Source organism: Castanea sativa, chromosome 3 (assembly GCF_040712315.1).
Source record: "Castanea sativa cultivar Marrone di Chiusa Pesio chromosome 3, ASM4071231v1".
Lineage (NCBI taxonomy): Eukaryota > Viridiplantae > Streptophyta > Magnoliopsida > Fagales > Fagaceae > Castanea > Castanea sativa.
Genome location: NC_134015.1, coordinates 56,225,656 through 56,237,000, shown reverse-complemented (window position 1 = coordinate 56,237,000; position 11,345 = coordinate 56,225,656). Strand labels below are relative to the sequence as shown.

The following is an 11,345-nucleotide window of genomic DNA, read 5'->3' as shown; positions in this document are numbered from 1 at the left end:
CAAACTTAGATCAAGGGTTAGTAGATCAAATGCTTATCTATGTAATTTTCAATTTTAGATTGTAACTAGGAAACAAAGTCATGTACTTTATCTTTGATTGTATCTAGGACCAAAGCCATGTAATTTTCCTATAATCAATGTAAATTCAATTGAAAATTAATAAAATGAGAAATTTTTCAATTTTGGTTTTCTTATTTTTCCAATAATTAAATAAGTGGCGACTCCATTATAAAACCCTTAATCTAAAGAGGAAAATATAACTAATCGAATCTCTATTTTGAGAGGCAATAACACGACTCTACCCATTCACGTGGGTTTGGCTTAACACTCTATAAAAAGGGGGCCGGGGGCGCGGTCTCTCACAGATGGTTGTGAGGAAAGGGAAAAAGGAAAAATATGCTCATAGAAAATGATGTTTCTGGATATGTGAACAGAATTGGAAGTGAGATCAAGAACCTTATAGCCCTTAATGCCCTGGGGATAGCCTAAAAACATACATTTCCTATCTCTAGGTGCAAATTTATCTCTATTGTGAGGTAAAGTTGAAATGAAACATAAACAACCAAAACATTTGAGATGATTATAAGATGGTGCTGATTTAAAAAGAAGCTCATATAGACTTTTGTTACCTAATGACTTGGATGGAAGTCTATTAATGAGGTAAATAGCAATTAGAATGCAATCTCCCCAAAAACATAATGGAAGCTGTGATTGGAACCTTAAGGCTCGTGCAACATTGAGAATGTGTTGGTGTTTCCTCTCAACAACAGTATTTTGTTGAGGGGTATCAACACAAGTTAATTGATGCAAAATCCCATTTGATTGGAAGAAATCCTTAAGATAGAATTTAGTTCCATTTTCACTCCTTATAGATTTGACTTTGCAATTAAACTGGGTAGACACCATAGAAGTAAATTGTGGAAGATACACTTGTGTTTCAGACTTATGTTTGAGCAAATACACCCAAGTGCATCTAGTAAAATCATCCACAATTGTTAAGAAAAATTTAAAACCATCAACAGTGCTTGCAGCAAAAGGACCCCGAAGATCACAATGAAGTAAATCAAAAGGATTAGTTGAAACATGAGTGCTAGTTGTAAAAGGAAGTTTCTTCTATTTTGAAAAATGGCAAATATCACAACAAGAAGCAGTTTTATTGATATTAACATCATGTACATGTTGCTTCAACAATTGAATTTTAGAATGAGAAGGGTGTCCTAATCTACTATGCCACAAATCTGATGAAGAAACAGAAGTAACAGCAATAGCAAGTACAGATGCAGAAGATCTACAACCTGAATCTTGCAGTAGAAATAGACCATTGTGTGCTTTACCCAGACCAATCGTGCTCCATTGAGCAAGGTCCTGAATAAAGCAACAATCACCAAGAAAAATTAGGCAAAAACAAAGTGATTTTGTGAGTTTGCTAACAGAAATCAAGTTGAATGTAAAAGAGGGCACACACAAGACATCAGTTAAAATTAAAGTAGAAGAGATGTGCACTGTGCCTATATGTATGACTAAGGCTTGTTCCCCATTAGGCAAATAGACAAAAGTATTGACTATTGAAGTAATTGAAGTCAGTGGAGCAACAGAATGAACCATGTGGTCTGTTGCTTCTGTATCAATTATCCAAGTATTGGATTTATATGCTTGCCTATCAACTACTTGAGTAGCAAAGATAGAATGGGAAAGATTAGGTGGAATCCAGAAAGAATTACTTGAGAAATTTGATGAAGTAGGAGGAGAAGATGATGTGGAAGGTAAAGGATGTGGAATAGAAGGGTAAGAAGTCATAACAGAAGCAGCTTGATGACTAGTCTGAGCATCATTGCCTGATCCAGGAGCCATATGGCATTTCAGAAAATTCAGAAATTGCTCACATTAAGCCTGTGATAGTGATAGCTGTGGACTTGCTTGCACAAAAGAACCTCCACCAGTGTGACCAACGTGGTTCTGTGAAGCCAGGTCTGATAGAACACCAGCACCTTGCAAAGCTCCTCTAGGCAAGAAAACAGAATGCACACTTGGATCAAATCCACCACTTCCTGTGTTTTGCATTGAAGCAACCTAATTTGCCATGGCTTTGTTACCTCCTTTTGCTTGTAACCAGGAGGGAAACCATGAAGCTTATAGTATTTATCAGCTATGTGTCCAGTGAAGCCACAATAGGTGCATATAGGCCTATCTTTCTTGCCATTACCCCCTTTAAAACCATTCTTTTGTCCTTGATGACCAAGAAAAACTCTGCTATTATTCACATACATAGCAGCTGCATCACCTGACTGAATCATGTTGAAACTTTGACCAATGTTTCTTCTCTTCTCTTCTTGCAAGAACAGAGAACACACTTTGCTAAGAGAGGGCAAAGGTTCAATTAGTAAAATTTGACTTATGACATGACCATAACCATCGTTCAATCCCATCAAAAACCTAAAAACATGCTCCTTATGATGAGCATCAAGTTGAGAAGACTTAGAACCACAAGTACAAGCACATGTACAAATTGTAAAAGGCTGGTAATTAGCATATTCATCCCACAAGGTCTTGAATTTCGTAAATTAAGAACTTACTAAAAGTGATCCTTGTGCAAGATGTGCAATTTCCTTCCCAAGCTCAAACAACCTTGGAGTATTACCCTGACATAGCCTATCTTTGAGATCAATCCACAAATCTCTGGCATTATTGATGTACATAACACTAGCCTTCAAATCCAGGACTAAGTGAATTCGTTAACCAAGCAAGCACTGTGGTATTGCATCTACTCCAAGAATTATACAGTGAAGAAGATGAATCAGGCTCAGCAATTGATCCATCCACAAAGCCAAATTTGTTTCTCGAACTTAGAGCCAAAAACACAGATCGCGCCTAACTCATGTAATTTTTTGGACTAGTGAGTGGTTGCGATGTGAGCATGAAACTTGGATTTTCATTCGCATGAAGAAAGAAAGGATTATTTGCATATTCATGTGCTATCATTGCATTTGTAGCAGGTACTAAATGTGCAGTTTGAGATTGAGTGTTGGTTGTGGAATCTGAAGCCATAGATGAGAAAGGAAAAGCAAAACAAAGCTCTAAATTCTGTTTGGGAACTGAGAAAAAGAGAAAAGATTCAAAAAATGTGCTTTGATACCATATTAGAAACAGAGAAAAACTGAATATTTTCTTTGATTAAAGAAAAATGAAGTAGTTAAAAATAATTATCTCCTGTGCTTCATATACACGAAACAAGGGCTAATAGAAGCTAACAAATTTCTACCAAAAAAAAAAAAGCTAACGAACTAATTATTAATACATCCAATTACAATATGACATCTGTCACTTCTATTTGTTTCTTCTTGTTTCTCTGGCACGTGGAGACATCTGTCATTTCCTCTATTTTCTTCTTCTTGCTTCTCTGACATGTGGACTCCCCTTTAGTCTTTTCTTCTTTCTTCTTTACTCCGCTTGTTCCACCATGTTGACCTTTTTCTATTTTAATATTTACAACATTTTCACAATATTGTTACAACAAATTCTAAGTGGTAGGTTGTTATAGATGGCAAAAAAGTAATTTAAATTTTAGATTCAAATTAGAACCAATAACAACTTGCTGCTTATGATTTATTATGAAAGTGTTGTAAAAACATTATAAACATAATATTTCTCTAAAATAAAATTGTCTTATGTAATAAATTTGGTTGACAAGTTGAAATAGTGTTGTGGTTCAAAGCTTATTTTTTTGGTTTTGTTGTCAAATTCTTCATGCTTGCAAATAGGAAACACTCGCGAGTAGCATGCCAGAATCAAAAGAAATCAGCTGTGACAGTTCTCACAAACACTATGACATTTTGACCATCAATAGCCCAACAGTACTGGACCTAACATTTGTTCTATTCTAGTGGACCCCATAACCTCGATCCCACGAAAGCCCATGGTGGAAAAAGTTCGGCCAGATTCGTGAAAACATGAGACACACACTATGCCTCGAATCAAAGAGATAACCCTCTTCTCATGTCCATTAGGCCCAAAATGTGAAATCCAGCACATAGGCCCTAGCAATAGTATTCAGTGCGGGTGGGCTCACTGGAAATATCTTCAATAACTTCAATGATGGCTTCATCTTCCTCTTCATCACCGTAGATTGCAATGTAGTCAAAATAATATCTTACATGGATTTAATAAGGTTCAAAACAACGTAATTATTAATGAAAAAATGTCACTTACCTCATCACAACATAATAACAAAATGACTTAAATTCAAACATTATGGGGTAAAATCAAAATTACCCCAAACATTAACCATTCAAATATTGCAATATAATATTCAATTTATTTATTATGAAAATATATTAATTTACGCGTAGATTTGTAGAAATATGCTTGCCAACTCATTAATACTGGAGGGGTACCAACTTATTATTCATAAAATGGGGTTTTTTAAATAAAAAAAATTTATAGAAGAATTCATAAAATGCATTGATGTAGTTTTGTTCTCTCATGAATTGTGTTGCCCTAACAGATGGTCTTGCGGGTCAATTAATCCATGGTATGTTACATGATTGATATATTGTCCAAAGTGGTGGGTCCTAGCCCCCTTGGAATTTTTAGTACGATGGTGAAAGTGGATTGGCTAACGAAAAAAAAATGTTCTTTTTCTCATTGATGGTAAATGGTTAATAGAGTTGTTGGGAGTTGATTTGGAAGGACTTAACACAGACATGGAAATTTACCAAGAAAATTGAATAGAGATTTCATTACATTCACAAAAACTTTTGTCAAGAGGACTTGCAGAAAAGCTAGGTAATACTGTCTTTAAAGTCTATACATTATCTATCAAGATTAAGGCACTAAAATTTCTAGATAGAGATAGAATTTGAATCATTTTTTCTATTATTGTTTGTTGACTTTTTTTTTTCTTTTCTTTTTTGTAGTATTGTTCATGTTAGCAAATTGCAAAAGTAGACAAAGTTAGCAAATTGCAAAAGAAGAACCTATGTGAAATGATAATTGTGTGTAAAAGTATGGCATTTAATCTATTTAGGTTTCATTAGCGCAAAAATCTCGACTCTAAATGCAGCTAGCCCCTTTAATTACTAAATTTTCAAAAAAAATTATTACTAGGAGAACTACTATCATTTTATTTGATATTCCTAATGCCTATTGTCATTGTCAAGAGTTTTGTAACTAGATAGTATATCTTTTTCTTCTTTATTAGGAGAACTATAGTTCAAATCTCTCACCTTTGATTACTGTTCAAATTATTTATAACAAAGAAAAGGAAAAAAGAAGAAGAAGAAGAGAGTCTACATTCATTACTTCGATTTACCAAATGTAATGACCTTTAATGTGGTAATTTCGCCAAATTTTCACCAATTTTTTTGCTACGTCTCAAATTTCAAATTGCAAATGCAACTACATTCATTGATTCATGACTTGGTCCTCTTATAAAATATGAGGAACTATCTTCGTTTGAATATTCTTCTCATGTAATTATTTGCTAACAAGAATTCGGAAAGGTCCTCTAAAATAATACAAGGGACCATCTCCATTTTAATGTTTTGATTCTCATGTAATTATTTCCTAATAGTTGCATTTAAAAACTCGAATTTGGATAAGGATTTTTTTTTTGAGTTCCAACCAATGACGTCCGACTAAGACACACCGATTGATTTTTGGAATAGGCAAGAATCAAACTTCATATCTCTTATTCAACTACAATAAACTTAACTAATTAAGCTAATTGGAATCTGCAGTTTGAACTAACTAGAACCCAGTAGCTAAAAATGAATGAATATAACCGAATAAGTTATTTTATGATAGACATTGATATAGGTCCGGCAACTTTTTACTACAATTCAATCTTAAATAGTGGTAATAAAAAAGGGCATTCTATCTCTTGCAAACATTGAAGCACCTTACCTCCTAGCAAGTTCGAAATTGTGTTCGAGTTTCTGCAAATTAATACAAAACTATTCTACAATTCAGTCTTAAAGTTTTTTTTTTTTCATCCCAATTTTTTTCTCTTTAAACTACTGAAAAAAAAAAAAAAAAAAAAAAAAAAAAAAAAAAAAAAAAAAAAAAAAAAAAAAAAAAAACTGTTTACAAAGTTTAAGAATGAAAAAAGAACTTACCAAAGTTTAGGAATGAAAAAAAAACTTTTAATAAAGTTTAGAGGCTAAAATAGTATTTACCTTAAATAATATAAAACAAGGGTAAAATTTTGCTGAAAAAAAAACAGTTATGGAATGAATTGTGTATTCCCGATTGGAATAAAAAACAGAGAAACGGGGCAAAGTAGCTACCTGTTAAGCGGAAAGGAAAAAGTGAAAGGTAACTAATTAGTGGGGAATAGAATTTTTTTAAAGCTTTGAGAATGAGGAGGTTTTTGACCATTTTGATTTTGATTGCCTTCTTCTGCTACAGGCCTACAGCTTCAGCTACAGCTACTTGTATAAAGAATATTGTCATTGAGTACTTCGTAGAACAGGTTATTCACTTTGCACTCTTAAAAAAAAAAATGTTTGTGCAAAAACACGAATAAAAATACTTTAAATAGTTAGGAAGTAAACCATATCTCAGAACCCAAGGGGTAAGGTAACCCACATCTCAGGCCCACCAGGCCCAAAATTTGAAATCTAACTCTGGCCCAGCCTTAGTATTCAACGCTAGCGGATTTACTGGAAACATCTTCCATGACCTCAATGATGGCTTTATCATCACCATCAATTCAATCCTCCCTGATCAAGATGTTGTACTGTAATATCAAAGGTTCAGGATTGGTGAGTTAGTAAATACACAAAAATATTACGTACTTTCACTGAAACATCCTATCATAAACTTTAATAATGATACTATTACTCGTTGCACGGACGGAATTACCGTTAGATCAGGGTGGGTAATGGCCTCCCCTAATATTTAAATATATATATACACATGTGTATTAATTTTAGCAATTTTATTATATACAATTACATTTTGTTTCCTTTAAACAATGTCATTGATTCTTTTAAGCATAATACTATAATCACAAACTTTTTCATAACATTTTTTACAAAGTCTTTTGGTACTAAATTTAGCAGCCAAGTAGTAGCAAAGTCAAGTTGAAACTGTTGCACACAATCAACAGTAAAGTCGCTCCCTCTAATTGAAATTTTTAGCTCCATCCCTAACACGTTTCATTTTTGCCAGTGTGAGTATTATATCACATGGTTTGATCACTATGGACCCTAAATTAATACCAAACTAAAAAAGTTCACACATTTTCATGCCTTAATTGACAAAGCATGTGGGCCCAATTCCAAACCAAAACCATCTCTCTAAATCTAACCCTTCAAAATCTAGGCCAATTCTTGTGTTGATTCATCGTAATGGTGGTACAGGACGTGTACTTGATATTTCAAACAAAATTAAGTAAAATTTGAATACGAAAAGGTTGGTTTTAATGTGATTATTAATTTTGAGCCAACCCTTATGACCACTAGGCACTATGTTTGATGATGCCGAAAAATCATCAATAAGCTACACACACTCTAAAATCGAAACAACACCTACAAAATGAAAAATAAAGACCTATCAGAGAGCATCGGTGTGGTGCCGGCCGAAAACCCTCCAAAGGTCAAGTTAGAACTTTTCACAACCCTAAAGTACCAGAATTGAGTCAATAATGCGTACCTTGATTGATGAGGGTTTTGGGGTATTTATATTAGTGCAGGGTTATCATCCATGCCTTGGCTAGGAAATCCTTTCCTTTTAGGATAGCACCTCTTCGATTCTTCATACCTTATAGAGTTTTTTTTTTCCTTATAGGAGTCTTTTAATTATGGTTAAACGTGTGACGCAAGAACTCTCCTTATTCACGTTTGCATGGAGATCGAGCAAAGCCATATCAGACTTATCGCAAGATGCAAGTTGATTCCGATTAGGAATCCTTAAAGTCTAATCAATACAAATGGAGGCCAGATGTTACAACCGTCCACTACGTGTCCTTGTAACATCGACCCGTCGACCATCCACACGTCAATACCGTACCGTCATGTTTCAAGGAATAATCCATCTCCTATTTTATCCTCTTCAGTTGCCCCCTCACTCTTTGAGTCCGTCACTACAAACTAGACGGACCCATGGAGTGGCAGTCTTCCTTTCTCATGGTAACCTACCAAGACAGGCTGGCTAGGATTATTTATGACAAGGGACACGTGGCTTTCTTCTGTTAGCTGTTCACCCTAAGCGAGGCGTCCCTTCGTATTTTGTGCCCTTTGCTCTATTTCTTCATTCTCACCTTTTCATAGAAAATTTGCAATCGGCGTGCCACCGTCGTTTACTTTGTGCACTTGTACCATCCTACTAATCTCTCCGTTGTCTCATACTGCTTGATTTCAATCCGGTATATACCCCTTCACTGAACTTTTTCTTTTTCGAATCCTCGCACTTTCTGTAGTTCCGTCAGTGTTTTAGGTTTTACCGTCATATATAGGTAATATCTAGTGCGTCGAGTAATCACTCGTTTGTCCGCGATGGGGCGGGCTACAATGAAGGATTCCTGTCAGGTCAAAAAGACTCTGACACTTCAAGTGAAGAAAGGAATCCGTCCGCTACTTCTCCTTCCTCAGATGACGAAGGTTTGGAGTCGGATAGTTCAGAGGAGGCTTTTAGTGATGGCCTAGACGGTGTTGATCCCCCCGTCCAATCTGTAATTGGTCCTGACGGTCTTAGGGAGTTCGTAATGCTATTCCTGTAGACAGTCAATGATTTTAGGTCCACGGTCAAAGAATCTCATTTCAAAACTATTAGGGCCAAGTACCAAATTCCTGACAACATCCGACTTCGTCTCCCCTATAAATTCGAGAAATGTTACTATAAAGGTGTTGAAGGTGTTGGGGTTTATGAGCAAATGCTAAAGGCTGGGCTCAGATTTCCTCTAAGCTCTCTCCACCGTCAACTCCTTCAGTATCTTGGTTTATCCGTCGCACAAATCTCCCCAAACGCCTAGAGGGTTTTCATAGGCGTGGAGGTCTTGTATGGGGCCATGTCTGACGGTGCACGAAGGCTGACGGTGGAAGAATTCTTTCACTGTTACCGTCCTACTGAGATTACAAAGTCAAAAGGTATGTATAGTTTTGTGGCTAAGAGCCCGTTGTTGAGGCTCGTGCGTGATACACCTGACTCTAATAGGGACTGGAAGAGTAGGTATTTTTTCGTGGAAGGGGACGAGTGGATGTGTCGTCCAGGTGATAACAAATATATGCCCGTCGACACAACATGGGGCATAATGCCTCCATCGGGTATGCACTTAGTTTAGTATTCCCGTGTGTGCTCAAACCTTACTTTTATTTTTGTAAGTTACTCTAAACGTCTTCTTTTGCAGCTCGAGACCGTCTGCAAGTTTCACTGGAGCAGTGGAGTTTTTTGGAGAGGATTTTTAATAAGACCAAGCTCAAAGAGAGGACGTGGGCTAAATTAGTCACCCTCGACACACTCCATTGGTATTGTGAAGGTCCCAAACCAACCTCAGCTGCTCGTCGTTACGACACTAGAGTTCGCAAACGTAAGCCCGTCATTAAATGCTTTCAATTTCTTTTGCTCATACTTTTCTAATGCTGCATATCCGTCTTTTCTTTATAGAAATGTACACTGCCAAAAGAAGAGACTTCATCAAACAGCAAGCGGCTAAGAAAAAATAGGAGGCTAGTCAACAGATTAAGGAGATGGGTTCATCCGTTCCGTCCTAACGGAAGCAACCAGAGAAAGTGGACCGTCAGCAAAAGAAACAAAAAACAACCCTTGAGCTCGTCGTAGCGTTGGAAGCTGAAACCAAAAGAACGGTCACTCCCATGGGGCATGGAAAGGGTAAAGGTTTGATGAAAGGTCCAACTCCTGTTGGTGAGAAACCACCGGTCCTCCTGCGAGAAGATTCTGGGTATGCCTTAAAACAGCTATCGTCTATCATGACTGTTAACGACTATGAGGATCTTGGTAACCATGCTACAGAGGCGATGGGAGAGACGGGTCTTTTTACCATTGCTCAGGTATTTTAAACTCGTCCTCAGCCTTGAACCCGTCCCTCCTTATTCATAATTTTTATCGTATTCATATTGACTTTGCTTTCAGGCCATGTTGATGATGAAAGGGCTGATGGGTCATTGTCTAAATCATGAGACAACCTTGGACCGACTTAGGAAGAAGAATAAGTTGATGGAGGACGAGCTTCATGATCTGAAGGCCTGGAAGATCAACATGGAGAGAAAGCTTACCTATTCTGAGCAGGTCAAAGGAGAGCTAGAGAAGCAGACGGAGCAGCTAACACAAATTTGAAGGATAAAGAAAAGGAGGTAACGGACGCCAATAATCAACTCCGTGAAGCCAAAGAGGAGGCGATACAGGAGTATCGTGACTCCGACCTTCTTTTAGCAAAACTTGGGAGCTCCTTTGCTGAAGGGTTTGATGATGCCCTCCGTCAGGTTAAGGCCTCGTTTCTAGATCTAGATGTGTCCCACGTCTCTATAGACGTCCAAGGGCAAACATTAGCCCACTCCGTCCATTCAGAGAGTATTGAAGACTCGTTTGCTGTTAATGCTCCTCTTACGGACGAAGGCCAGACTCCTGCTCAAGATCAACCCGATGATGAACGAAAGCTTGAAAGCACTCCCCATAGCATCAGTAGTTTTTTTTTTTTTTTTTAAGATGTTAAGGACAGCTTTTAACCGTCTTGTAGGTTTTAACTAGCTTATTTGCTTGTTTTTATCCATTTGCTTTTATCCGACGTGCATTTGTTAATTTATGGCTCGTACAATAGGTAATCTAATCATGTCGTAAGAGTCCATCCAAATGTGGACTTGTATGTACGATTGAGTTATCAATCCGCCCATCTCATAATTTGACTAATACATTTCATCCTTGAGAGGATGATCCGTCCACTTTTTGGACTCATATATTCATCCTTGAGAGGATAATCCGTCCATTTTGTGGACCTGTACATTGCGTTCTGGATAGGATGACCCGTCCACTGCGTGTCCTTGGTAAGTTTTCATCCCTCTTGGGATGACCCTTCCAAATTATGGACTTGTTAAATTTTCATCCTTCTTGGATGATCCGTCCACTGTGTGGACTTGTTAGATTTTCATCTTTCTTGGATGATCCATCCACTGTGTGGACTTGTTAAACTTTCATCATTTCTGGATGATTCGTCCACTGTACATTGCGAGGATAATCCTTGAGAGGATAATCCGTCCATTTTGTGGACCTATACATTGCGTTCTGGATAGGATGACCTGTCCACTGTGTGTCCTTGGTAGGTTTTCATCCCTCTTAGGATGACCCGTCCAAATTATGGACTTGTTAAATTTTCAGCCTTCTTAAATGATCCA

The 11,345-nt window shown here is 37.0% G+C and overlaps 1 pseudogene; it reads left to right on the top strand.

Moving 5' to 3' along the window:
- The first annotated feature begins 3,776 nt into the window (after nucleotides 1-3,776).
- LOC142629210 (xylan glycosyltransferase MUCI21-like) lies at nucleotides 3,777-8,971 on the top strand (annotated as a pseudogene).
- Nucleotides 8,972-11,345: the final 2,374 nt, after the last annotated feature.